The 11730-nt window shown below is 45.0% G+C and overlaps 1 long non-coding RNA gene across 2 annotated transcripts in view; it reads left to right on the top strand.

Annotated features, from left to right (window-relative positions):
* The first annotated feature begins 2432 nt into the window (after positions 1-2432).
* Positions 2433-11730, top strand: part of LOC140615396 (uncharacterized) — a 39580-nt gene continuing 30282 nt past the window's right edge. For both annotated transcript variants that reach the window (XR_012016063.1, XR_012016062.1), the window contains exons 1-4: positions 2433-2764; positions 8789-8950; positions 10279-10397; positions 11326-11493. This is a non-coding gene — a long non-coding RNA (uncharacterized lncRNA). The remainder of the gene's footprint in view (positions 2765-8788; positions 8951-10278; positions 10398-11325; positions 11494-11730) is intronic.

The following is an 11730-nucleotide window of genomic DNA, read 5'->3' as shown; positions in this document are numbered from 1 at the left end:
CATCTCCCTTAACTCTCACTGACACACCTGCATGCCCAGGAACCCCATGGGTTCCTTCATCTCCACAATATTTCTGATTTGAGCCATTCCTATCTTCCTAATCAGTGTTCAGAGCTGAACCCCTGAACACTCCATGGTTGTATGTCACTTTTTGTAGATTTGCTTTTTTTTTTTTTTTTTTGGAAGACAGACTCCATAGTTTTCATCAGATTCTCAAAGATATACATGATCCAGAAATTCACGAACCCTTTGTCTACCATTAATGATAGAGAGCATCCCATCCTGCAGACGCCTCTGCCCTCTGGTTTCCAGCCTCTGGTTCTCCAGCCCTGGCCAAGGAGAACAACCAGCAAAAGAAACCAATTTATCCCCTCTTCCTCCAGTTTTTTTTTTTTTTTAACTTTTGTTTTCATTTTTGAGGTCTGATGCACATTATTCTAAACTGTTAAAAGGGGTGAGAACCTTCCCACACAGAAGAAAATGGAATTGGTATGCAAAGTAGACCCAGTCTTGAATAATTAATTCTGATTTGCATGTTCAGATGAGCCTGAGAGCTGCCCTGGCAGCCAAGAGGGAATTCATATGCAGGAAGGTGGAGCTTGGCATGCCCAGTGGGGGAGATTTGGAACCTCCACTGTCTTTCTCAAGTCAATTCTTTGGCTTAGTGGAGCTATGAAAACCCAGGGCAATGAAGAATTGAGGCTCAGGATGGGGAAGTGTCTTACCCAAACTCACACAGCAAATTAGTAACAGGAAATATCACAGAGTGTTTAATAGCAAGGGCTCAAGGACTCTTGGACCACTGACATTCTAATCCCATTGCTTACAGTTATGTGACCTTGGCAAGGTACTTAACTTCTTAAGACCTCAGTTTCCTCGTCTGTAAAATGGGGGGGGTAAATAAACCCTCACATGTTTGTTGCAAGCATTCAATTCAATGTGCCTGATGGTTATGAGCATGGTAGAAATGGTGCTTGCTCTTGTGACCCTTACTATCAAGATCTCTCTATTCCTCCTCCTCTTCCTCATCTTTAATGGCAGAACTATAATTAGAACCCAGACTTCCTTATCAGCACAATTTATGTTCATTAAAGCACTGTAGGGCCTTCTGTGAGTCTTAGTTCCTGCCCCTGCTAATTACCCTCGGATACTATTGCCAGGTAACAACAACGATGATAATACTAGTACCATATTATACTCAGTGGACTCCTCCCCAGGTACTTTGCTAAGCACTCAACTTATGTTTAGGTCCCTAGGAGTGATGGCTCACAAGGGTCCTGGACCCCAATGTTGAGGATGAAGAGGTGGCCTTGTGGGATGAGATTTTCCTGGAGGGTCTGATAAGCAGAGGCTCTAGAGGTTGGAGCCTGACCAGAGCATACTCCCTTCCTTCAGCCTGGCTGCAGAGAGGGCCACTCAGATCATCCAAGTGCTCAGCAGCAGTCTGACTACCTGGTGGTCTGCAAGTCTGAGACCCACTGAAGCTCAATGAGAATGGAAACCAACAGACCCCAGATATGCATCCTAAAAAGGGGTCTATGTCCTTCCACTGCTTCCACTCTCTGAATAGAAAAGAGGTCCCATGGAGGAAAGACTGACTCAGTGTTGGACAAGTGGGTGAAAACTCTAGAGACAGATTTTAATTCTATAGAATAATAACTCTCTATAAAGATAGAATGAACATCATTGAGATAAATTTGCAGATACCGATAGTTTTTTTGGTTTTAAAAAGGTTTTATCTTTAAGGTTTTAAGTAATCCCTACACCCAACCTGTGGTTCAAACCCACAATCTTGAGATCAAGAGTCACACGCTCCACTGACTGAGCCAGCCAGGCACCTGAACACTGATAGTTTTTTAAACCGGCCCTTGAGATACTGCGAAGAGATTGGACAAGATGATTCTTGAGGTCCACAGATCTCTGGGAATCTCTCTCCTAAGTCTCCAGGCTGGATGATGAGCCCTTTTGCCTTCAGGAAGCACAGAACTAGGTCTTCTCTCTACACTCTGTAAGATTCAGGAGGCTCCAGTCTAAGGGAGCTGAACTGCCCGCCCCCCATAGTCCTGATAAAAGGCAATCAACCCTTTTTTCTATATCATGAACCCCAAACTGGAAGGACCTTTGCAGATGTGCTAACCCCTTTGGGCCCAGGGATTTATTATCAGAGGGAGCAGAACAAGGGAAACAATACTGGACTTTGAGGCAGACATCCTACATTCAAATCTCAACACTACACTCATGTTTTCTAACTTTGGGCAACTTTCTAGACCTCTCTGCATCTCAGATTTCTTGGGGTCTTGTTACCCACTTGCTGCATCATAAAGAGTAGAGATAATGCCTGTGTGGTGCCTGGCACAGCATAGTGAATTCTGTAATATGCACATTATGGATGTACATGTTTACAAGGAGGTGGTGCAGACTAAATGAGAGAGCACAGGGGGAAAGCATAAACGTCACTTTCCTTTCCCCAAGCCCTTTTGGTGTGTCAAGTGGGTCTGCGTCCTCTCATGCATCAGTCCAAGTAAACTAATAGCTTTCTTCAAGAAGTCTCTATTTCTGCTGCTCCTGAAAAGGATGCCAAGCTGGGACTATGATGCTGACAGAGGATTTGGGTAATGCCAAGAGAAGAGGGCCTTCCGAATAGTGATGACATTGCCTGCTGATTGATGTATGGGGACGTTGTAAGCATCTGTTGTAAGACCTCATGTTTCTGGAGCCCTGGGGCAATTTCTTGTTCCGGAAGACATATTTGGAAGTAGAAAAAGTGAGAACCAAAAGAAGCGACCCTGCCCTTTACAACCCCATTCTCTCTGCTTCAATTCCTCATCTCTAAAACGAGGACAGTAAATTCTGCTTAGGATTCTGATAAGGACTCTATGAGATCAGCTAGTGGAAATATCTAGCCCAACGCCTCGTTGGCACTCAGTATATGCTAGGGAATCTGAACCTGGATAGTTGAGCTTTCTGGATAGCCTAGAGCTAACTCTTTAAGTATTCAAATCTTTAAAAAAATTATTTAGCTACGGATCTTAGTGTCTTTCTTTAGTTGAACTTTCTGGATAGCTAAGAGCCAACCCTTTAAGTATTCAAATCTAAAAAAAAAAAATATTTAGCTACAGATCTTAGTGTCTTTCTTTAGCAGTGTCTTTCTTTAGTCTATGATTTAACCTTGTCCTAGGAACTCGGGATCATCATTAGGTGAGTATCAACCAGTACTCAGACATACTCCTGGGAAGATAGGTAGGACTGTTTGCCACCATGATAAATGGAACCAGAACAAATTTCTACCTCATCATTCCTGTTGATGCATCTCTGAATAGTAGTTTTCTCTACAATTTTAATTGACCGCCTCTCGCCTTCTGTAGCTTGGGATAAACAACATCCAAGAATTTTGTGAGTAAAATGTGTTTCCACATGCCAGAGGGCTCCCCATGGATAAAATACATGGGTTTGTGACAGCTCATTTGGCCAGTTCCCATCTTGATTACTTTCTTCCTTGTACCTGGATGTGCTCTGGACCCACAGAGTGTAAGTAATGACCTATTGTCCAACTGGAAAACAAACTGTGGAACCTTACACTGCTCTGATGCAGCTTGTCTGAGAAGCACAGAGGCAGCCGTGGAGCAACGCTAACTTCTTGACTCTGTATTTTAACCATACTAGTGTCAGGAGGTGTGCTTTTGTGTCCATACACATGTGCATGATTATGTATCGCTGAAACACAGCTAGGTTCAGAAGTGACTGAACTTGGTTGACTTACATATGGCTGATACTCTTCCTTCTAGGATAAGGTTTTTTGGAAACCCCTGACCTGAAAATTCCTAAGCTACTGAGCTTGTGCGTAAAATCAGAGGGTAAATCCGTCTTCCATTAGCCTCTGGGAAGTTCTGTGCCTCTGTAAATATGAACCTCTGGCAGTCATGGGTATGTGAAAGCTTGATTTGCAGACTTGGGTTAGAGTAGAAATGTCGGTAACAGTTCTTTAAACCGAGTTCCTGCCCTAAGCCTTCCAAAGTCATGGCCCTCTGCTCTCTGGTTGCCTCATTTACAATCGAGAGGAGTGGTGTCTGGTTTTGAGATATTTCCTGCCACGGAGTGCTATGATTCTCAGACACGGAGGCCTGGGCATACAGAAGGACATGCACACATGTGTTTCTCAAAGCACACACACAAGCGCATGCACACAGACCCCAGACAAAATCCAACTGCCATGCACGCGGTACATACATGCGCACAAAGGCATTCAGGTACAGCTTCTTCCTCTGGCTCCCTTTCTTTGCCTGGTTAACTCCTCCTCATCTTCAAGTCCAGTTGAAGCTCCCCTTCTTCCGAAAAGTCTTTCCTAATTGCCCTTCATTTATGTTCTGTGCCTCTGCTTTACACACCCAAAATATTCTTTCCTTTCCCCATCTTAGCACTTAACATGCTTTGCTGTGATTGGATAGTAATTGATGTATAGAGAGTGCCCCCCACCCCGCACCTCAGACCATAGTCCCTTGAGTAGAGATGCTTTTAGAGATTTTATGACCACTGTAACTTCACATTACCCAGTATAATAGATGCTCAATTAAAATCATGGAATAGTCATATAAACCCAAACAAGCCCACAAAATCATTCCCACATGTACATTCTTAAAGATAAAATTGTGTACGCAAATATGATCTATGCACAGAGGAATGAGTTTATGCACGGTTATCCCGACTCCCCCGCCACCCCAGATCCATGCGCATAAGGTAGACACACACTCCCCCAGGCACAGAGATGCAAACATAGAGAACAGGCCCACCTGGGTACTATCATACCCACCAGCAAAACACACACACGCACACACACACACACACCTCAAGGAAGATATTTTCTTTGCACTTTTACTCACAACCTGCGCATGCAAATTGGATTTTCAGAACGTTCTAATCCTTTGTTGACATTTATTAAGACAAAACAGAGGTGGGCAGACACAGCCTTTTGGCTGGGTGGATGCATCTTTGCTGCGATGTAATGTCAGAAACTGTTGATGCAGAATTAATGCTCACTTTTACGAGTTTATCTTATGTCATAGAGTTGAAAAAAACCTCGGTGTAAATATTCATCATACGGCTTAATTGGTTTGATGTACCGTAGCAACAAGCACAGCGCCAGACGCTTGCTATGGAGGCCTCCGCGTTGTTTCAAAGTCTTTATTATTATGACAGCAAAGTCTTGTTCATTAAAGTTTCACAATCCATTTTCATTAGGTTGAAGCTGAGTCTGTAAATGAACAGTTGCTCTGAAAAATCAAGCCCTCACAGTTCTCGCTGGGGAGGCAGCGCGTCTGTATTAATTATCAGGACGCTGGTGTCGATCGACGATGTTAATTGCACTGATGGCTCGTTATTTGGGGAATTGCCATGCATTTCATGCAGGGATAATAAAAATGAATTTTTAAACAAAGAGACTTAAAATAATATCGAATCTGCAGAGAATACCAACATCAAAGGCGTATCTCAAAGCTTTGAATTTTATCTTTGTGGTCCAAAATGTTAAAGAGGCGCCCGCAATGCAGTTGGTTCCAGTTTGCAGTGAAGGAAAACAAAACAAGAGTTAATTAACTGTTATTACAAACCTTTTCAACTTTAATTTGACTTTCAAATATTAGCATTTATCTATGAACTGTGCTTCTGGGTTTGACAAATTAGTTTTCACAGAACAAGTTTAATTAGGCGTCATTGTGCTTTTATGTCAGTTTTCAGAGCTCCAGACAATGAATGGATTAACTTATTAAAAGTCATCTGTTTAAAAGACTTTGTCGAATGGCAAATGGGTGGGCAAAGTTGCTTGGCTTTGCAGGGAGATGGGGAAAATGATATTGCTGGTTGGGTGTCAGGGGGGTTGTAGATCAGATGAAAAGAGGCTTGGCCTCCCCACCAGCCGGGGATGGTGGGCACTTCCACCTCCACCTTCGTGCCCCCTCGGGAAGTGAGGGATCTGTGATCACTTACCGACACGGTGCCTAGGACGGTGGAGTGGAGGAAAGCCCTGTCCCTACTGCAGAGGAAGGGAATGACCCAGAGAGCCTTTACCATAGCATTTAGGGTCTGTTCACACAGCAGGCTGCAGTTGACCACGCATTATATCGTGTGATTCTCTAATTCGGAGGTCAGCACACGTTTTCTGTAGGAGACATATGGTCTATGTCACAATGCTCGCCCTCCCATTGTCGTGTGGAAACAGTCACAGATGGTAGGTGAACAAATAGGAGTTGCTCTGTCCCAATAAAACTTTATTTATAAAAACAGGAGATGGTTCGGGGGTGGGGGACGTCCTTGGCCTGGGGATGTGGTTTGCTGACACCTGCTGTAGTTGAAAGTCATGGGTCGGACTGGCGGCAGCAAGCAGAATCCATTCAACCAAAGGAAGTCTGTCTTCTGTCAGTAAGAGTGTTATACTTAAGACGGCATCCCTCCCTCTGTCGCACTGTCTCTTTGCCAGGCTCTGCTTTCTTGGCACATGTACATGTGTTATATATTTCTTTCTCTTTTTTTTTTTTGGTATTATATATTTCATTTGTATTCTGTTTGTATCTCCCAAATGGGATACAAGTGCCATGAAAGTAGGGCCTTGGTCCGTGGCGGTTTCTGTGGTCTACCCAGCACCTGGCGCAGCACCCGCACAGGACAGGTGCTCAGTAACTCATCGGATGAGTTGAGCCAGGCACTGGGAAGGAAGGTAATGTTTTCCCTGGAGATGCTCAATATCCAGTCCAGTCATACTGTAAGTGGTCGCAAAAGAGTGTGCTAAAAGCTGGGACAGTGACCTTGACCACCAAGTTAAGGCTGTTGGCTGTTATTCCATGGGTGATGGGGTTGACATGGAGGCCCTTGGGACAGGGGAGGAACAGCCTGGATTTATGCATAAATATCTCTGCTTATTACCCTAGGGACCATAAGGGACCTAGGTAAGGTGTTCCTGTCTGGGTAGGGATCCGAGTGGCTCTCCCCTTCCCAGTGTGGCCTGTTAGGGTAGAGCATGCTGCAGCACGGAGAATTGCCTTCCAGGTCTGCTCCTTGCTGCCACCCCAGAACTGCTCACACAGGCCTGGGGGTGGGTGGAGTTTCAGGGCCAGGACTTGGGGGAGGCAAGGGAAGAAAGCAGGGTGCAACACCGAAGGGCCTCCACCTGCACACACCAGAGAGGGAGCACCTCCTTATAGGTCGTGCTCCGGGCCCCCCGCCGGCCCTACTCTAGTCCCCGCCCTGGGGAGGCGGCCGATCCACAAGGGAAATGGACTAAGTGGCCAGGCCTTTTGGCTGCCGTTCAGAATAGAGAAGCGGAGATGGGAACCTGGACTTGCCTGGGTGTGAACCATGGGAAGAACACTAGACCCCGGCCAGGGGGCTCTTAAGAAAGGAGAAGGGAAAAGAGATCAATCCCCAAATTCCAGCCCCAGGGCCATCGCTGCTCCCCCACCTCTGGATTCTGCATCTCCAACTTCTCATGTCTGGGCTCAGGGTCCTTGTGTCGATTCAGCCTGCTTGTGCATCCAACCAGAGGGTACACTGGGCAGGCACGACTGAAACGGCTTTGGTTTACCTCTACTTGCTAGACGTGATAAGCTTCTGGGGCCTGTACATGGTGCTCTGCCTGGGCTCTCTGCTAAGCGTCTATCTGCCCCTCCTTTCAGTTCCCCTCCCCTGGGGTTGTCTACACTCAGAGCTTGGCTTTGGCTTAGCTGGGACCCACCCTGGACTCCCTTGGGATGGGCTATCATCCTTAGGTCATCCCTCCTGAGGATGGTTGCCCACCCCCCTGACCCTCTATACTGGATTCCCCTCCCCGGGGCCGTGTGTCCCAGTAGGAGTTGTCCTACTTACCGGTTCCTTTAGTGTCTGGACACTTCTGAGTCTCTCAGACCCTGAGTCTCATCAGCCTCAGAGCCCAGGCCCTGGTTGTGTCCAAGGCTAACCCACATTTCTCTGAAGAACTTGCCAGCCCTAGGAGGTTGCTATCAGTGTTACACTCTGGTGTTGTACTCAGCGCATGTGAATTATAGTTTGGCCATAACACAACAGGAAACGGGGGACATCAGATAGTATCTTGTGGAGAGAAGGAAAATAGACAAAACCATGGTCAGGCAGTCATTGACTGTGCTTCCCATGGGCAGGATGGTTTTCCTCCAGACTCCCGATGTCTAAGATTGCTTCAGCTACATCTCTTATTGCACCAGAAGGTACCTCAGTGAGAAGAAAAACAAGGTGATATCATTTTATCCTTATGGCCATCTTTTGAGGGTAGGTTTATCATTCCCATTTCACAGATGTGAACACTGGTTTGGGGAGGTGAAATGACTTGGATCAAAGAGCTGGTAAGTTGTCAGTCTGACCCAAGGCCGTGCCCTCTCATGCCTCCCACTCCAACCATACCCCGGAACACATGCCAGGGGGGATCTGAGCCCCAGGCTCTCTCTAGGGAAGTTAAGAACCCTGGGCACCCTCGTCTCATTACCTTATCATTCCAGGGAAAGACAATGATGGCTGGGTGGGTGCATACATGCAAATGACACCCAGCTTCTCACTGCCAGATCCCTGAGCACAAGCACTTGTTCATTTCTATAAATGCTAACGTATCAGGATGTATTTTGACACGCTACTAAGATAAGTGCTAGAACTGACAATAATAATGTATAATTTATGTCTCTCATATTACCTTCCCATCACTGTGCTTACATTATTACATAAATTAGTTTAATGTATCTGACATTCATCAGATAATTTAAGCATTTGTTCTTTTGTCTCTGTCTCCTGCTTGCAGGCTTCTAGGCTGGAGATCATGGCACCATCGTGGCACTGATTTGTGGGAATGCTGGCAAAGTTATGGAAGACTTTCCTGACATTCATGGAGGAGATTGACTTTCTGTGTGAGCAGCTGGGTCATAGGGTATAGACAGCCACGGAAGAAGCACTTGTCTCTGGGGTAAATAGCAAAAATGGTCATGGATTCTTCCCACCCCAGTATGTACACCCCCATGCAACAGGACATTGGAGCTCCTCCTAACAGAAACAAGGCCTATTTCTCCACACTTTGAGCCCGGGATTGACCATTGGCTTTGGCCACAGAGGCATAAGTAATCTTATGCACAGTGACGTTCCCTCTTGCTACTTCTGGAAACATACACTTGCCATCATGTGCATGAGCCCCGAATAGCCTGCTGGAAGATGAGACCCATGGCCCCGTGATATTCTTTACCCCTGCTGATGCACAGCCAATTGCCAGACATGCGAGTGAGGCCATTCACTGCTCGCTGACTACAGCCACATGGATGAGCCCAGCAGAGGCCTAGAAGAATTAGCCAGCAGATCCCAGTCCAAGTGCTGACCCATAGAGCTTTGAGCTAAATGCATGGCTGCTATTTTAAGCCAGAAAGTTTGGGGTGATATGTAACACAAGAAAAATGACAGGGGGCTGAGGTTGATTGGTAGGAAGGTTCTACTTATTGTCGTTGGAGAAAACGAGGTATTTCTTGAGTTCCTGCTGTACATCCAGCCTGGGTCACTTATGTATATATTATCTCCTTTGGGCCTCACACAAGGTACATGATTTCCATTGTGAAGTTGGCACTGTTATGATCCTCATGTTATAGTCAAGGAGACTTGAGATTCAGAATATTTAGGTTACTTTCCCAAAATCACAGAGCTAAAGAGTGGTAAAGCTAGGATTTCAACTTAGTTTGCCTACACCTTAACCCTGATTTATTGGGATCTTTATTTTTTTTTTAAGATTTTATTTACTCATGAGAGACAGAGAGAGAGAGACAGAGAGAGACAGAGAGAGACACAGGCAGAGGGAGAAGCAGGCCCCATGCAGGGAGCCAGACGGGAGACTCAATCCTGGGACTCCAGGATCACGTCCTGGGCTGAAGGTGGCGCTAAACCACTGAGCCATCGGTGCTGCCCTATTGGGATCTTTAGAAGGAGGATAAAAGTTTGAAGCAATTATTTCTGAATTTGCATTTTTGCCCTAGTGAGGGACATCTATAAAGCAACCCTCAGAGTTTGATGAGAGTCCAAGAAACATGAGTACAATGTTTGCCATTTGCAAGGCTTCCTCGCTTGTATTACCTTATTAATTAATTAACCTAGCCTTGTGGAGTCGTAGTCATGTCCCCCTTTTTTTTCCCCAGAATAGATTTAGAGACATTGAGGAATTTGCCCAAAATAAACAGGGAACCCAGGATGTGAACTCATAACTCCTAAATGCAAACTCTATGCTTGCTTCCTGAAGCCAACTCATCTCCTTCCTAGTTTTTCTAGGGGAACCTCAGGCTGGATGCTTCAACCAACAATGATCTCATACCTGACAGAAATGAAGACAGTAGATTCGGAGATATCACCTGTGTGCAAGGGCTCCACATGAGGCTTTGGTAGGTTGCAGAGACAGACATGGTTTAGGTCCCCTTCCTTGCTCTCTGGCTTGGGAGGCAGCACTCCACAGTATGTAATATCTGGGTCTATGCAGTACTCTTGCATGGTGAAGTGTCCTCACATGATCTGGTATATTGGTGCCTTCTTTTCAAGTGATGCTAACACATGTCCACTTAAATAAATCAACATGTCCATTTTCAAAGTCAACGCCTGTGTCCCATGGGGTGCCCCATGGGATCCCCTCCAAAGTGCATCCCTCTGTCTTCATGTTCACAAGTGTTAAGAAGCAGTCAAATTTCAAACTAAAATGTCCAGTATTGGCCAAGATCTGGAGAAGCTGTAGAATTGGTACATTGATAGAAATTTTTCTCGAGGGCAATTTGGATTATGTAACAATATCCTCAAAGTATTCATATATTTGACCCTCAAATTCTAGGAATTACCTACCATGAAGATGTGCAAAGATTTAGTTATAATATTTTTTACGATGATAACATTTAATTGAAAAGAACCTAAATGTCCAATAATAGTTATTGGTTAAGTAAAATGTCCACATACTGCACTGTTCACCAGTCAGTTAAAGTGATGTCGTAGATTGGGGGTGCTCAGTGGGTTAAGCATCCGACTTTTGATTTCAGCTCAGGTCATGATGTCAGGATGCTGAGACTGAGCCCTGCAGCAGGCTCTGCACTCAGCAGGGAGACTGCTTGACATTCTCTCCCCCTCCCCCCCACTGCTCACTTCTCTCTTTCTCAAAAAAATAAGTAATGCAGTAGGTGACAAAATGAGGGATCATGAAGGAAAAGGTAGATAATAAAAATAGATCGTATTGCGGTATAAATACACCATGTAAACAAAGTATATACGGAAAAATTCTGCAAGGTTATACAGCCAACCCCCCCTTATCTGTGATCTTGCTTTCCACAGTTTCAGTTACCTGTGGTCAATCTTGGTCTGGAAGCAGAGGATCCTCCTTCTGACATACAGTCAGAACATCATAGTCACCTAACACTACATCACAATGTCTACGTCATTCACCTCACTTCACCTCAATCACGCAGGCCTCTATCATCCCATGTCATCGCAAGAAGAAGGGTGAGTACAGAATAAGCGATTTTGAAAGAGTGACCACATTCATACAACTTGTTACAGTACGTTGTTATAATTTTTCTATTTTATTATTACTTATTGTTATGAATCTCTGTGCATAATTTATAAATCAAACTTTGGCATAAGTATGTATGTATATATATATATATAGGAGAAATGTCATTGTATAGGGTCTGGTACTATCTGTGGTTTTCAGCATCTACCAGGGGTCTTGGAATATAT

Source organism: Canis lupus, chromosome 23 (assembly GCF_048164855.1).
Source record: "Canis lupus baileyi chromosome 23, mCanLup2.hap1, whole genome shotgun sequence".
Taxonomy (NCBI): Eukaryota; Metazoa; Chordata; class Mammalia; order Carnivora; family Canidae; genus Canis; species Canis lupus.
This window is presented reverse-complemented; position numbering and strand designations above follow the sequence as displayed.